General features: G+C 44.8%; 1 long non-coding RNA gene across 1 annotated transcript; it reads left to right on the top strand.

Moving 5' to 3' along the window:
• The first annotated feature begins 1,213 nt into the window (after positions 1–1,213).
• LOC149920229 (uncharacterized) lies at positions 1,214–6,004 on the top strand. Its single transcript, XR_016470504.1, has 3 exons — positions 1,214–1,361; positions 1,543–1,685; positions 4,042–6,004. It is a non-coding gene; the product is annotated as an uncharacterized LOC149920229 (long non-coding RNA).
• Positions 6,005–14,141: the final 8,137 nt, after the last annotated feature.

Below are 14,141 nucleotides of genomic sequence, written 5' to 3'. Positions count from 1 at the left end.
AATGCTGGAATCGGTTTGCAATGGGTTAACTGTGACATCTGGTCACATACTAATACTCCAGATAGAAAGCAGCTGAAGTCAGGTCTGACACATGAATGTTAGTTCCCCTTCTACATGTTACCTCAACATTATCTTTGCAAAATACAGGTTTTCTTGCTGCTGTAACTTCAATACCTTTGGAGAGGCAGTATTTTTGTAAGAAAAATAGGGAGAATTAGGTTAGACACAATTATTGAGTACTCAGGGAGCAGTTATCAAGTGAATCCTGTCAAACTGGAAGGATTTATTGAGCTGCTTCTCTAGGGATATGGCCTAGATTCAGGACTATTCAGTATTTTCATTAATAAAGTGGATGAAGGGATGGGCAGCCCCTTTGTTAGTGTCAGCTAAGAGCAAGAGACAGTGGGGAAGAGGAGATTAGTGCTCGGGAGAGCTCAGCAATTAGGGGAATGATCTGGAAATAAACAGGATGCAATTTAGGGAAGATAAGTGCAAATCTGCACTTAGGTGAAAATGACCAGCTACGAAAGTACAGGGTGGGACAGAGCAGCCAGGTGGCACTGGGAGCTGAGGGCTGTGATGGATTAACGGCATGGCTGTGGAAGGAAGAAGAATTGGGCTGGGTTGTGCTGGCAAGGGATGTTGTGAGAGTTAATCTTTTCAGCTGCATCACTGGAACCCATTTCTGGCATTACACCTGGGGAAATAGCAGGAGGCAGTCCCTAGGGTAGCACACTGCAGAGAGGACGTCGGCAGAGCGGTGCCTGTGGGGAAGGAGGGAACACATTTGTTTTTAGCCTGGGGTGGGCAAGGCTGAAAGGAGACTGGATAACAATCTTCACGTGTGCTCAGCCTGCCAAAAAAGAGGAAGGCGGTGAACTATTCTGCATCCAGAAATTATCCTCTGTGGTTTAACCACGATTTTGTGTGGTTAGGAGAAAAAAAAAAAAAAGAGTGAGAGAGGAATTCTATGATTCTATGATTCTATTCTGTGAATTGAGATGGTAGATAAGTTGGCTTTACTGCTTTACTTATGAAGCACCTTAGGGCATAAAGCACATGATCAAACATAGTCAAGTTACTGTAGCTTAATGAGTTATTGCCTGTTGGCTGAACTATACTAATTAACCATGTGCGTGCTCTTAGCATGCCTCAATTGCCTGATAAAATGGGCTCACTTAAATACTTGTGTTTTACATTGCAGCCAGGGCAGGCTGGAAGCCTTGCTTAAGATCAGTGATTACAGCTCATGGAGGGTGACTTCTAAGGGCTGGAAACTTGTCCATGGTTCTCAACAGCTTATCTGGCCATGTAAGAAGGTGGGTGGCAAGGGAAGAGGAGCAGAAAGCAGACCTGAACAGGTAAAGTCTGCTCATTCAGAGGAAACAGAAAAGTGGCTCTGTATGTAGAAACTCTGAGTTCTGTAAAAGAACCCATTGTTTTTTGTTTGGTAACAAGGGTAATTTAAAAATGTAGCATTAAGAATGCTACGGAACACTGCATGCTATTGCATACACACTTAAGTTTCTCCCTTGTTTTTAGTGTTTGCCAGTATACTGTTCTTCTTGACTCAGTTCCTCATGCTTCCTCTGATTGTTCACCATCATAGTGGCTGTTGCAGTTTCTCCTTGCCATGGATCTTCTTCCTTTCACTGTGATAATGGAATGGAGACATCCTGGTGGTTGTAAGTATGGAGTATCCAGTGCTCCAGTTTTCTTCTTATACACTTTTCCCCTTCCTGCCTCTTTTTTTTCCCTCCGTCCTTCCTCTTTGCCCTTCATAGTGGTTTTCCCACCGATATCAGTGGTTTGAATTATGCTGCTAAGGACAAACGTTTGGATTTCAGAGTATTTAGGGAAGCATTTTGTTTGCAGCAGTATTTATGTTTGGATCCTGTAAGTTGCCTCTTTGAAAGCAACTAGCTCATACACTTGTAATATGCCACGAGGGAGGCAGCAGACTGGCAGCTCTGCCTAGCAGACGTGCTTGACAAGTGCCACGTGAAACAAAAGCAGAGAGGTGTACTTTCTTAATTTGTTGCTGTTTAACAAACTCACATAAATTAGCCTGGAACAGACTTGGAGAGCTTATCCCTTTCCTTTCTCTGCCCAGGGTGGGATCGAATACATTGCTGCCCTTTCTGATGGGTGTTTATACCCATCTTACATTAATTTGCTGCTACAAATACTTTCAGTTTTCTGTAGGAAAGAGAAATGCTAAAAAACTTCATAAAGACGTTTGACAACATAACTGTTTTGTAATCTAATTTAGTCTAAAGTTGATTGTTTTCCCTTCAGGACATAAATTTTTGCACTGGGGGAGAATCTACAGATACCTGGAGCTATAATGCAACAGCAATGTGTATACTGCATTTCACGAGTGCCTGTGACACCAAAACAAGGTTTCAGTCACACTTTTCCTAGTATATGAGGAAGGAGGTGCTGTTATGCACAAAGCCAGTAGCAGGGCTTTGCTTTCCACGCTCTGGACCAAGGATACGATGTGTGATTTAGTTGTGATTGAAATTTAGTGGGGGTCTAGGGATTCTTTCTACAGCAGCATGGAAATAATTGATGTCTGCGCAAAGTTCATATCCAGATGTAGATCTGCAGTGGAGGAGTGCCTGTGGCCAACTGGAGCTGGCATTCATCTTATCTGTAGCTTAACTGCAGAGAAATTTTATCTCAAAGCAGTCCTCTCTGCAGTCCTTTCAGTGCTGCTAATCCCCCTCTGGTATTGCCAAGGAAATATCAGACAATAACTGCTCCATAGAGATCTCCAGTGAAAGAGTCATACAAGAAGAACGTGAGAACTGCAGAGCAGACTGCATTTCCAGTTATGTTAGAGCAACTGTATATCTACAAGTAGCTGGAAATTGTGCTGCTAGCACAGTTCTGTCACGTCCTTTAGGAAGTACTGCTTGTACACACAGACCCCAGTACAGACAGATTAAAAAACAAACAAACCATTTTCTCCTTCTGCATGCAACGAAGAACTGTATGCAGCTTGAAAGTGAGAGTGCACACTAGAAAAATAATGTTTGAATGAGGATCTTAGATGAAAGAAAGCCCATTTCTTTTGCAGGGAGTAGTGACTCCCTGAGTCTTATTCCTGCAAAAGACTGTGGGTGCAGGTTGTATTGGTATGTTCAAGAACAAGTTAGACAAATTTATGGACAGCTGAATCATAGAATCATAAAACCATTAAGGTTGGAAAAAGATCATTAAGATCATCGAGTCCAACCATCAGCCCATCCCCACCATACCTAATAGCCATGTCCCTCAGTGCCACGTCTACACCGTTATTGAACACCTCCAGGGACAGTGACTTCACCACCTCCCTGGGCAGCCTTACTAAAATCACTGTGCAACAACATTTAAAGAGAAAGGCAGGAGATAGCAAAACACAGCCTGGGAACACCTAGCTGTTCCTCAAAATGTGCCGGGGTGTGCATGTGGTTTCCTCATTCACTGCTATAGAAGGGGAGAGGAGAGACGCCATCAGGCATACAGCTTGTCTACTTTTGATTTCAGCACGTTTGGTGAGGACTGGAGTTGTGATGTATTTTCCAGAGCTCACAGCATCAAATAATTCTCAGTAGTGTCACAAATAATGTTGTTTCAGGTTGTGAGGGATTTACAGACGGGAGCCAAAGACTCTTGAAATCGATATCAATAATTCTGCTTCTCAAGCTGAAGGCAGATCTCCCACGGCTGTCAAGGGCTGTGGCTTTTTATGCCCCAGCTATCCATGAGGAGGCAAGACCATCGTAATTAGCTGCTAATTGAGGAGCCTGTCTCTGAAAAGCACAATTTTAGAGAACAAAGAGCCAGAGAGGCTCATTTCTAGGGCTAATTGGAATTAATTCATAGCTATAAGAGGAAGGGCTCCCACAGTCCTGAGACTCTCTCCTGCCCTCTTCTAAAGCAGTGCTCTAAACATACGCATACCAATCAGGGTCAGTGTGACTTGTACAGCTCTTCTGTGATACAGAAATTGTACTGGTTAAAAATGAGTATGATTTTCATTTTTTTTTCCAGCTCTGGTCTGTGTCTTCCTCCTGCTGCATCCAAGACTGCAGTCCTCACGCAGGCTCGTAGAATGGCCTGGGTTGAAAAGGACCATAATAGTCATCTAGTTTCAACCCCCATGCTGTGTGCAGTGTTGCCAACCAATAGAAAGAGATTTGTCAGATCAGGCTATGCTTCTTACTGCATCCTAAGCCCTCCTGAAGATGGCTCAGGCACAGCTAACCTGTCAGGTACCTCTTTGAGCTGCTGGAGTCCATTTATTTTCATAGAATCATACAGTTTGAGTTGCAAGGGACCTTTAAAGGTTGTCTGGTCCAACTCCTCTGCAATGAACAGGGACAGCAGATCCATGGCAGTTGCTTCCTCTGCCTGAACAGGGCTCCAGCACAGTCCCCAGTGGCCCTTCAAGTGGTGCTGACACAGGCTGCAGCTTGCTGTTTGGATGCAGTCTCTTAAATGCCTTCAGGAGCCAACTGTATTCTTTAAGGACTGAAGTTAAACAAAATTCTGTACAGTAAACATCTCAGTAATAGGTCAGCCTACAGTACTCATATCTTATTTGAGATCATCTTGTGTCTCTTCTTTATGTTTAAACAACCTTCCAGCACCTCCCACTGCTTGAGAACTGAGTCAACAGAAGAGCACTCAGAGAGGAAACGAACCAAACTCTTCCCTTACGGCAGCCAGTGCTTTCAGAACACCTCTGTTTTTGGTGCTCCCATTTTTGGTTGCCCAGAATCAGGTGCCTGTAAGATGAACTTAATTTGAACACCTACCTTTGGAAGGCCACATTTACTTCATGTCACTTGCAACTGGGGACCCGAAAAAGAGCAAGGTGATAATTGATTTGGAAAAACGCAGGATAACACATTCTCATTAGTGATGATCCTGTTGTGGAGGAGGTGGCCCCATAAGTTCTGCAGTGCTGGCCTCCCTGTGGAAGGGTGTCTAACAAACCTTAGAAAATTCACAGTTTAATTGTGGGTGTCGGAAGCTGATGCTCCTAAAGCAGACAAGTCAATTTAACAGGAAAATGGAGTGTGTGCTGCTCAGTAGTTGTGATGTGCCTCATTTGTGGCTCCAAATATAGTTGTGTGTCTATATCTTTAGTTACCCACAGCTGAAAATCTGTTTTGTGAAACCTCTGAAAGTGTGTGCTGGGGTGCATGTGAACATCTTGTTGTTGCAATCAAGATACTGAGCTCCTTGAGCACCTTTAGATTTTCTGCTAAAGGAAAATGATTTTCTGGAAGATTTTCCAAAAGCAACTTGAATGGCAGAGAGCTGGGTTGTATGAGGTTTCCAAACACAGCATTGCTCCTTACTGAATGGCAGAATACCTCAGTCCCCCTTCAGACAGCTATTGCTCCTGCCCTGCCACCACACACTGGTGCAAGAGATCTTCAACCCATCACTTCTAACAAGGTCTCAAGTAGTTCCCTGTTGCCAAACAGCAGAATTTTCTTCCCTGTACACATCACATTCTCACTGCACTGCCTGCAATCCTACTTTGAGCTGCTGCTTGAAAAACTGAGATATGGTCTCAATGGGACTCGTGGTTTCCCATTAGTCTCAGTGGCTCATATCTGTCTGATTTGTTTGTATCTGCAGTGGATTACGTTTCTGGTATTAGGTCAGGAAAGCTAGTTAAGTTGTGCAGAAATCCAATTTTAAAGACTTGAAAGCTCTTTGTATTTAACATCTCACTGACCTACTCTGTAGCAGAGCAATTGGATGACCACAGAGCTAACTACTCCTTGGGCATCACGCTCCTGGCCTGAATGCTCTACCTCTTGAAGGCATGAAGCATGGTATGGAATTCAAACTCTTTCCATGGGCTGCAGAATTTTTCTTTAAGCGCCTACTTTTTTGTGCACAAATGAATTGTCTGTTTGAGATGAGAAGTGGAATCAGAGGTACCGAAGTACCACTACAATGGCACTGGGACTGCACTGTACCTAAGTGATACCATATGTTGGCCTGCTTCTCGCAATTTGCTGTGTGACTACGTCAGCTCAGTAGGGATCTGTCTGGAAAAACAGTCAGGGTGAAAAAGAATAGCTGAAGAGAGCCTCTCTGAGCAAATGCTGACAGAGCTGCTGAGGGGCAACCCTAGAACCATTGTCTTTGATGGCTTTGTTTCCAAGCCAGGCAACCTACAGGATTGGTTACAACCAGGAAAGGAAGAAGACTGTTATAAAACACACTTAGGAAATGTCTTTGGCCTTCATTACACAGTCTGTAGGCAATGATTATCATCAGCCTTGGAGAAGGCACCCGGCCAGAATACCAAATAGTGTGTGATGTCATAGTGCCTGCCAGGGAATCTATCCCAAGACAGGATAGAAACCGAAAGTTTGCAAATGGTTCCAAGTTTCCTATCTAAGCCCTGTCTACTCTGTGAAGGAGTGCTGTAGATTTCAGTGCCTGCGTGACCCTTCTTTCTGTAGGACAGACAGACACCTTACAGCCTGTCTGAACACCAAAGGCTGTATGGACACAGGCTAAACAATCATCTGACCACACTGTGGTCTGTTGTGAAGGGAAATAATCCTTATAGACAGGCACGTGTGGAGCATGGCTGGTACCTCATTTACAGCTCACAATTACTGCAGTTATAACATTTCTATCTTTAAATGGAACTCTCCTCACGTTATTCCTGTAACATTTATTTTTGAAGTCTTTTGTTTGTTCCTCTTATGGGGCAGAAAATGTGTTAGGATCTGAAAGATTTTGGATCCGGTACTGCAGCTGCCATCCCAAAAAACATGTAAATAAAACAAGAATTCTGCGAATGGGAATCTGAAGCAGCTGTGGGAAGGATTAGGGATTAGTAAGGGATGATTCTGTCATTGTTCTCCTAATTGATAAAAGATGGACCACTGTTATTTTGAATAAAGCTGTTACCACACAAGCCTCAAGCAACTCAACAGAAGATCCTGTGTAATGGAGAACGGCTTCTGGATGTTGACCGTGTTCCTGTGAAGTTACTGTACTCTGAGTACACAAGAGTAGGAAGCAGGGGGAGGCAGTAGCTCTGCTCCCTCTTTTTAAGCTTAATTGAAAAAATTACTTTCAGAGGAATCCACTTCATTTTTCTTCTACTGATTTCCTCTCCTGAGCTGCCTCTGCCCTACTTCAGCCCTGCCACGTGTTCTGTGCTCATTACTCCTGCCTGCCCAGGCACTGCCCCTTTTCCAACTTGGAGGACCTAAAGCCAAAGCAAAGCATCTCTGAGTGATCCCCTCTTGTCGCAGCCTTCCATCCAATGCTTCTTCAGCACCTGAACTTGACGTCAGGCACACTGATGTTTACAGCAGCAGCCAAGACAGTTGGGTTAGATTACAAAGAGCTCAGGATAGCTTTACAAGGTGTACTTAGAAAGGTACGTCTATATTTACTCTGAACATCAGCACTTCCGTTGAATATCGCTGCACGTTTAGATAGAATTCAACAGACAACATATGAAAAGGAGCAGCACACACAATGCGTAAGCATCATCCTAATGCAGAGGTCATATTTTAGAGGACAAAAAAGAGGTGTCTGGCAACTCAGAAGAGTCATCTGTTAACTCAAAGGGGGTGTAAAGATGCGATTCAGAAGCAGCTGATCTCTGCAAGGCCTCTGAGCACATCTTTGCACTTGTCCTTCTAGTTGCTCCTAAGTCCAACCAACTGCTGAGCTCCACAGCCTCTCACAGAGCTGTGGTGGGGTCATGTGTCCTATGCATCCCAAATGGGGCTGGTGCCCCATGAGCTTTGGCCAAATTCTACTGTGCCAGCATTTGGAGATGATATGTAAGGTGAGGACCAGCCCGGTCCTTTGAAGTTGAAAGGATGACAAGTTGGTTTAGATGTGAGACCATCTGTCTGGTTGGGAGCGTTGGCCTCAGACTGAGGAGAAGGAGAAATCACCTGGGATAAGGAAGGATGAGAGCCACCAAGAGCCTGGGAGGTTGTACTCCTACACATAAACACTGAACAAAGTTAGACAACACACCAAGTAAATTCTCACGAAGCAGCATGTCTTGCCTCTTTCTCAGCTCCGTCATGGAAATATTTATGTCCACCCAGTGCTGCCAAATTTGCTTTTAATACCAGTGTGTGGACTCAAAACCATACCACATCCAGTTGAAACTGGCTTTTGGTACGAGCTCTGTGGAAGTTTTAGGTCCATGCGCACCAGATGACAAATGGCCATCTTTGAACATGAGCTGCTCTCCTTTTCTCCCTCCCCAAAAGCACGTGTGTAAACAAAGCAGCCCAAGGAAGAGGCTCTGATTTTCCTTGCATTCTTCCAGCTTGAATCTCCTGTCCTTTCCCCCATGTCAGTCAGGGGAAAAAAAAGAAGAGCTCTGTTTGTTGTTGTTTGGCAGCTGCTCCCGAGCCTGCATGAGAAGCAAGAAGGGCTGTGCTGGGGAAATCTGATTCCACTGCCACGAGGACCTGCAGAGAAACAAGAACTGCTGGATATGTCCAGAGGAGCCAAATGGTTGCACTAGTGCCCTACAAGTCCAAGGGGAGGATTTGGTATGCTTTTAAAAAGTCAGCATGAGTAGTTGGGTGGAATTAAGAAAAGGAGGCTCTCAGCTTGCAGTTGGGAAATATTTGTTAGGAGTGGAATTTACACTTTTTTGGAGCTCCCTAGGATAAGAACAAGAGCGGTGTGAATTTTAGAATTTTAAACTAGACAAGACAAAGCCCTGGTGGGTGAAACACTCAGTGATCCTGCTCAGGGGCAGAGTGAACTGCTGGCCTCTCATCATGTGTCTCTTCCATCCCTCACTTCTGTGATACTATAAAAAAGCCTGACCCAATCCTGGGATTACACAAAGAATGCACTGCAACAAAGAGAAGCCCGTGGCCTTTCTGTTCACCCTTTAGTGGTATTTAGGACCAGAAGAGAGGTTGGTCTGAATAGTCAGAATAACATTCCTGGCCATGTTTAGCAAATGCTATCTGGATTGAGCGGAAAAATATGTGCCCTCTTATTAGAATATTTTCTCCATGTTCTCCTTTAATCCAGGTGTCAAATGGAGGCAATGACAGCCATTGAAGCCATTCTTGTGTGTCTGAGAAGATATTTCTTCCTGCCTCTGTGTGAGAATGGGCCAGTCCCAAGTGCCGCTCTGCAATTAGGATATTAATAGCCCTATTACTCTGTGCCATCTAGTTTGCTTTAAAATTCATGGTGCAGTTAGATGAGATTTGTTCATAACAGGAAAAGTACAGAGGTGCAGGAAGACTGAGTCAGAACAGAGCTTTGAAATGCATCAAGCAACCATTTAATTAAAGAAGGGCGCTCTAATATTGTGTTCCAAATGATTACTTATTTATATACTCCTCAAATAGTGCTATTTTTAAACCGGATTTTGAAGAGAAGACAATTTGTATTTCAATGTGCGGACAGCCTTAAAGCTAAATGAGCTGCCAGCACTGCACTGCCCAGGAGGAGCAGGAAAAGAAAATACTCCACATCCTTCCTAGATCTTCTGCTGCCTTCCAGCACTGTAGTGCCATCTGCAATTGTGCTGCTCAGTGCCCTCAGCCTTGCCATCCTATCATTGAATCAGTAAGGTTGGAAAAGACCACTAAGATCATCTAGTCCAACCACCAGCCCATCCCCACCACGTCCACAAAACAATATCCCTCAGTGCCACATCTACATGGTTCTTGAACACCTCCAGGAACGGTGACTGCACCACCTCCCTGTTCTGGTGCCTGACCACACCTCCTGCCAAGTGTGGGGATGTTTTCCAAATGCTGAGCATCCTGTGCAATATAATGCTCCAGGGAACAAAAAGCTGAGCCATGCAGCTCTCTCCAGTTGTTGTAAGGATGTGCTTGGAGATGTTGGTGACCATAAGCCTGGGTAGATGGATGGGAAGAACTGTGGGCTTTGTGGGGCGTTATGCCTTCTGGTATTTTGAGCTTGTAGTTTGTGGGCTTCCACAAACTGAAGTGCAGGCAGGACTTCAAGCTGAAATAAAATCAAAGGCAAACATTGCATCTGACTGATGAGCTTCCTCCTTCCCTCTTTTGATATTGGATGAGTGCACCACCGTGGGATCTGAACCCAGAGTTTTAGCTGGACACCATTTTACATCTGTTTTGCACTGGTCTGAATAACTACAAGAGTTCCAAGGAAATAACTGTTAACTCCCATAAATCTTCAAAAACTTGAGTTTTTCTTAGGAGCAGAGCTGAGAAAGGCTTTTGTGGGAAAGCATGAATGTTTACTGAGTTCATGAATAAATCTTAGCCCAGTTTGAGAGATTTAAAAGAGCGGTGGCTTCTCCCAGTTCCTTCCCAAACAAAGGCCTGGACCCAAGTGCACTGAAGTCATAGAGAATGAGTCTCATTGACATCAAAGAGTGCTGAATCGGATGGGATGAAGGACAGCCTCAGCCAGGGACCAGCAGAAATGAAAGCATGTGATGTACGTGACCAACAGCCACTAACCAACCACCCAGATTCCAGCACTGAGCCCAGCAAACAGTGAACTTGCAAACAATTCGTGAAGATGTGCCAAAAAAATTCAAAGAAAAATATGTAAGGAAACTGCAATGTGTTTGTGGGTATTCTGTGAGCAGAAAAATATGTTATATTTGTGGAATAAATTAGTCCGTGGGAAGTATTCTCTCAGCTCTCTCAGCTGCGTGCAGCTAAGCCAGCTAATCAAACGCTAGCTTTTCTTCTGCTGCCAAAGGAAGCAGATAAGTATGGAGACATGGATGAAACAAGCTTCAATTTGCTTTTAAGAAAGGAGTTGCTGGTCACATCTCATTTCAATAGTTCTCATCTTCTGGATGGTCATTTTTTGCTGCTATTTATATGCTTCAGTTTATTCTCTCGTGAATACTAACAAGCCTTGGCTTGTCTGTATCAGCTTGTCCATATGGCTTGTTTATCCATATCAGATGCTGCAAAGCTCATCCCATCTCTTATCTCCGTCTGATTAGATTACTGCAGTGTCCCATCGTGGGTTGACTGGACTGCTGCTTCTCATGGGGAATGCCACCACTGTGAGGGCATTGTGTGCCAGTGGTAACTCAGAACATTTCATTCCGACACCATCATGCCTTTCTCTGGCTGCAAAGGTGCAGGATTAACTGAGGATGAGAAGAGTCCTTGTTCCAGATTGATTAGAAAATCAGCTAACAGCAGGAACAGACCTATCTGTCATGGTGAGCAAGAGCTGTACAGAGGCAATGTAGTGAAGGACGGAGGATCAGACTCAGATTTGCTGTTCATATTTGGTCCTCTGCAGATGGACGTGTTCAAGGCTGCTTGGGGATTGATGTGTGCTTTGTCTGTGGGTTCTCAGGATATTGCAAGGATCCACTGAATAACGGCTCAAGTTGCACCAGGGATGGTTCAGGTTGGATATTAGGAAACATTTCTTCTCAGAAAGAGTGGTGAGGCACTGGCACAGTGCTGCCCGGGGAGGTGGTGGAGTCACTGTCACTGGAGGTGTTTGAGAACTGTGTAGATGTGGCACTGAGGGACGTGGTCATTGGGCACGGTGGGATGGGCTGATGGTTGGACTGAATGTTCTTAATGGTCTTTTCAGACCTTAATGATTCTATGATTATGTGATTTAGATCTTCCCTCTGGGGATCTGAACTTGGTTGCGAGGAGAGGAGCAAAGGTGCATGTCTGCAGCCAGTGATTTCTAGTGGTAGCCATAAAGACTCTGCCAGGAGCTGTGTGTGTACCTATGGTTATTGGACACATGTAGCCATCCAGAATCAGAGGCAAAGGAATGACGGGTATTTGATGTGAAAATATAGAAAAGCCAAGGAGTTCTTGTAGATGAGAGACCAGACTCTTGGAAATAGGGATCACTGGGAAAGGTGGGACTCCAGGACAAAGCTGTTCACTTGCACATTCTGGCAACCAAGACAGCTGCTCAGTGCAGGTTTGGGTATGAGGATTACAATTGCATTCACCAAAAGAAAAACAGGTTCAGCTGGGCTTCTAGCATGGGTCAGCAACCAGAGGTGGAGTACGCTTGGCTGTCCCACTGCTGGAAGGCCAGCTCTGCCTGGAGGTGGGCAGGAATAGACAGAGATGGGCATAAATGCTCTCCGACACCAACCAGTTCCAGTCCTCATCAATCCATCAAGCATCACAAAGTGCTCTACAGACCCACTGACCTTGTGACAACTCTTTCCAATCAGTAAACTAAAGCATGTGAGATGTCTTCCTCAAGATCACATACTAGACCAGCATGGCACAGGCTGCATGTCGATCAGTTCACTGAGGATAACACATCTCCCTGGCAAGTCCCTGTCACTAACACCAGCATGTGCCCTCATTGCCTTTCAGCCACTCAACCAGCTGCTGCTGCTTGCTGCACAATCAAAATCCTGTTTGATATGGTCCTTCTGCTGCTGCTGTCATTTATGACCGCTCTTACCTTCAACCAGACTGCTATTTTGTGGGGTTTTTTTCAGTGCCTTTTTCCTTCTTTGCATTAAGTGCAGTGAGGGTCTTTGTGTGGCAGATGCTGCTCAGCATTAATTGCTTTGCCTTGCGATTATGTTCTCACATAGTGGTTTTCAGGTGCAGCAGTTGACACAGGAGGGCTGTCACTTTCGTACCCTTTCAGAGAGCACCATGTTTTAATCACTCACAACCAATGCTTCCTCACTCTTTGCTCCTCCTAGCATAAACTATTTTCCAATTGCCAAGGCTTGCACACCAGTACCTCCACCTTTTGTCTGCCACAGACAAAGGACTACTGAGTACTGCTCTGAGACTCATTGAAGTTCACAGCACAGTTTAAAAGTGATTTTTTTTTTTGAAGCTACCATATCCAATGTGCTTAGTGGTGCGTGCTGGCTTGCTGCAGTGATGCTCAGTTTGGGTGTCTGCATGCTTGGCCATGCTTCTGCTGATCGGGGAAATGCCTGGAGGGGCCTTGGGATGGAAATCCCTTGGCCCTACTGGGCAGTGCTGGGGTTTTCATGTTTCCATTAAGCCTTGGGATGGCCTCTATGCTACCAAGTAAGCAGCTCTCTCTCACTGCCCTGGTGATGCCATAGAGAAATAGGAAGAGAGCAGACCAGCCTGAATTGTGACCCCCCACCACAGGCCTTTCTGTACGAGGAAGAAATGCTGCAGCAAGCACTTGGCATGAGATTGCCTTGGCAGTCTCACAGGAGCAGGTTTACTGTAGTGCATTGAATGGGCTTTTGCCATTTGTCTCAATTAACACTATGGCTGGTAACACAAGATGGCAGCTGCTGTCTTTGTGGTTGTATCCACCACTGACATCCTGTTTGAGTGCTTCAGAAGCCAGGCTGGTGACTCAGCCCTGAATTCAAATTCTTTGATCTGATCTGACTGAGTGGGTAAATACATCTAAAAAATGCATATCAACTCAAAACAGCCCTACACACAACATTTGGGTTACTCTGCCCTGCAAGGGCTGTCCGGCAGATTGTGGTCTCCCACTTCTCAACTGATGCAGCGTGGTATTGTTTCAAGTTGTCAGGGCTCTGAACTTCAAGTGCAGCTTTTGGTCCTGCACTATTTACAAGATCTCCCTGGACTCTTGTCTTTGCCTGGGGATTCCTTCAAAGTTCCTTTGGCTCTGTGTACGCAGGCCTGAGGAGTAACAATAATTGTTCCCTCGTGCCTTCATGGTGCAAAGGAAATGCTGCTGGCCACATCTAGTTACACTCCATTTAACTACTTTTAATGATGAACCGTCCTTCAACTGGCAATAATTAATACTTATAGTAATTAACATTCATGGACTGGAAGATGTAGGAAGAGTTCACCAAACCAGGTGTCCAGGTGCACCTGGACAGGATGATGGGAGTTAGACTCAGAGATGGACAGAACTTAGACTTATTTTCATTTTTCAGGGACTTGGTTAACTCTGGTCTGTTTACTAGTTGGCTGTTCCACTCTCTACTTTCAGAAGCTTTGCTACACTTCTCACTGGTGCTACTCCGAGTGTTCATTCCTGCATTGTCCTTTTTTGTCCATGGCTAAGGTGGCTCCCATGAGCTTCTCCAGGATTTCTTTTGCCCACCTCAAGGATGAAGCTGGGCAGAGTTCAGTGGCTTTGAAGAGATGTGCAAATCTATCATCGCA

This window comes from Phasianus colchicus, chromosome 1 (assembly GCF_987193195.1).
Source record: "Phasianus colchicus chromosome 1, bPhaCol1.hap1.1, whole genome shotgun sequence".
Lineage (NCBI taxonomy): Eukaryota > Metazoa > Chordata > Aves > Galliformes > Phasianidae > Phasianus > Phasianus colchicus.
This window is presented reverse-complemented; position numbering and strand designations above follow the sequence as displayed.